The sequence below is a fragment of the Leucopleurus acutus genome, assembly GCF_964270905.1.
Source record: "Leucopleurus acutus genome assembly, chromosome: 18".
NCBI classification, from domain to species: domain Eukaryota; kingdom Metazoa; phylum Chordata; class Mammalia; order Artiodactyla; family Delphinidae; genus Leucopleurus; species Leucopleurus acutus.
Window position 1 is genome coordinate 7,335,025 of NC_139160.1, and position 3,066 is coordinate 7,338,090.

Below are 3,066 nucleotides of genomic sequence, written 5' to 3' on the forward strand. Positions count from 1 at the left end.
TCTGTACAACAGAGCGATGGTGTGTCACTTCTAAGGCTATATTATAAAAGACATTGAGGTTTCTGCCGCTCTCTCAGACACTTGCTCCGGGGGAAAGCCAGCCGTCATGTTGTGAGGACACTCAAGCAGCCTTCAGATGAATGCAACCACATGAGAACCTGAATTGGAACCACTCAGCTAAACCACTCCCAGTTTCCTGACCATCAAAAACTATGTGAAATAATAAATGTTTGTCTTTTAAGCTGTTTTGGGGAAATTTCTTACAAAGCAAAGGATAATATAATAATATATACTAATTTGACTGGTTGAAGTTATAACTCTATAACTTCTCATTTAGGTATTAAAAATCACAGCATGCTGATGCAATGTAAGGTAGTAAAAAAATCCACTAACAAATACCTACTGAGTACCACTGAGGGCAAAAAAGCTCTCTCATACTCCACATGAGACTTCCTCAGGTAACAGTCACGGGCGACCTCTAACTTCTCATTAACTCCTCCCTAGGTAGGAGGGAGTAACTGGTCTGATGACAAATTTGAGAGGAGGAATTCTGAGGCTCAGCTACTTCTCCTCTCCTTTCCATTTCACATTTGTCTGACTGAAGAGAGCCATTTGTTCTGGTCTGCTGTCAGACCAGACAGCAGTAAACGTAGTGGGACAAGCTTTACTCTTGAGGACATTGAAACCTGAGGTTTAAGTCTGAGTGATTCTGGAGTGCAACACTAGGAAGCTCACTGTTGCTGCAAACCTCAGCCGCATTTTGCAAACAACTTTTTCGGTAATTAAACTTACATTTGGGCAGACTCTGGGGGGGCTCACACCAAGGAGTACTTCCCACAACTTCTGCTGCCCATGTCCTTGTCCCCATGGTGAACCACAGCCACCCCCCACCTCTGCAGGAGACCCTCCAACACTAGCAGGTCTCAGCATCAGAGGAGCCCAGGAGGGGGATCCTCCCGACCCCCAGCTAATGAGACTGGACAATATGCTTTTGGCAGAAGGGGTTTCAGGTCCTGAGAAAGGCATGTAATGAATTCACTACACACGTGATGAACCTTCTCCGAGAGCAGAGTAGAACACGTCCCATTTCCCCAAAAGAGATGGAAAGAATGGTAGGCATCATCCATTGAAAATTTAGTTCCATTCAGATGCAGCTCAAAGCACTTGTGAAGCAGTTATGATTTTAAGATCAAGGTTCCTTGATGCCAGACGAAAAAGGCGTAACTTCAGTAAACAGGCCACAGAAATCTTGAATGAATACTTTTACTCACACCTCAGCAACCCCTACCGCAGTGAAGAAGCCGAAGAGGAGCTGGTCAAGAAATGCAGCATCACAGTGTCACAGGTATCCAACTGGTTTGGCAACAAACGAATCAGGTACAAGAAGAATATCGGCAAGTTTCAGGAAGAAGCCCATCTCCACGCTGCAAAGACAGCTGTGACAGCTGCACATGCAGTGGCCGCAGCCGTGCAGAACCACCAGACCAACTCGCCCACCACGCCAAATTCTGGTGGGTATCCCCCGTCATGTGACCAATCAGATGGGGGGATACGCTGATGGCCTTGGAGGAAATTCACTGTACAGTCCACATACTTTAAACGCTAATGGAAGCTGGCAGGACGCAACAACTCCATCTTCTGTGATTTCTCCTACAGAAGGCCCAGGAAGTGTGCACTCTGATACCTCTAACTAATCTCTGGCAACACCTTTCCCTGAGCTGACATGCCTTGATAAGTGCATTCAGACTAACAGGAGGAAAAGGAAAGCGTTTTTGTAGCCCACCATCTACAGCTTTACTGTAAAACCTTGTCTTATTAGAGAACTTGGTAAATCTGTTTTTTAAGGAATCATAGTCATTTGAATTTATACTTAAAAACACACAATGTTAAAAAAGCACTTTATCCAATTAGGCCAAGATTTAACACTGTTGACAGTCCTATAGCTATTTTATTATAATTTATTACCAATATTTTACATTAACGGTTTCTCACTTGCCAATTACTTGGCCTTAAGGGTAAAAAGTACAATATATGCTAAACCTCAGTCGCTAAAGCAGATACAAAGACTCACCTCACCTAAACTGAACTTCTTGCATATTTCCACTGCAGACTTTGATTGTCCTTCTTTCATATCACTAATGGAGTTGGAATAAAGGAGCTGTTTGGCTACCTGTTAATGATGGTTGTGTTTAAGAATCTTCCTCGTCACACTTGGGTTTCGATCTCTTATGTTATAATTAGATCAGAGACTGGTAGCATCTTTTCTCTCTCTGAAAGCACCAGTGCCCAGAGTCTGCTCGGAAATTAAATTATGGATCCAGACTGTTTTGAGAGCTGAAGATACTTGCTGCTGATAGAGGTGACCACGAGATCCGTCTGGGGTTTTACGGTGTGCACTGGGTGCTGCACAGACTTGTCAAGGTTTGCTACGTCCTCTGGGCATTCACAAAGGCCCTGCTCTCTGAAGTGTTGTATATAGTGCAGCAAAAGAGTATTTATACATCTCACCAATCAAAACACAGCTTTATTACCTCATGTGAACTCATACAAACCAACAGAATTTCAACATGTTCTGTAGCTTAGAGTGCTTACTTACTACCTCTGAACAATACTCACGCTGTAGTTTGTCTCTTTCTTATCTTTTTGCATCTTGCAATTAACTCCTTGTTTCCCTTAATAAAATGTAATGTACATTGTAATCTTTTAAAAGAAAAATCAGGGTTGCATTTGCAACTTTAAAAAAACTGCGAGTGGTCTTCCCTGGTGGCGCAGTGGTTGAGAGTCCGCCTGCCGATGCAGGGGATACGGGTTCGTGCCCCGGTCCGGGAATATCCCCCATGCCGCGGAGCGGCTGGGCCCGTGAGCCATGGCCGCTGAGCCTGCGCTCCGCAACAGGAGAGGCCACACAGTGAGAGGCCCACATACTGCAAAAACAAAAAACAAAACAAAACAAAAAAACCTGCGAGTGGAAACATAGGGTCTTAAATTAACACAGGATGAGTAAAACTGTTGTAAGTAAATAAATAAAATAAACCTACATTTGAATCTTCATCTATCTGACTTCTG

At 43.7% G+C, this 3,066-nt stretch overlaps 1 pseudogene across 1 annotated transcript; it reads left to right on the plus strand.

Moving 5' to 3' along the window:
- Positions 1-703: 703 nt before the first annotated feature.
- Positions 704-2,758, plus strand: LOC309974874 (pre-B-cell leukemia transcription factor 1-like; annotated as a pseudogene). Its single transcript has one exon. The product of its transcript is annotated as a pre-B-cell leukemia transcription factor 1-like (transcript).
- The last annotated feature ends 308 nt before the right edge of the window (positions 2,759-3,066 follow it).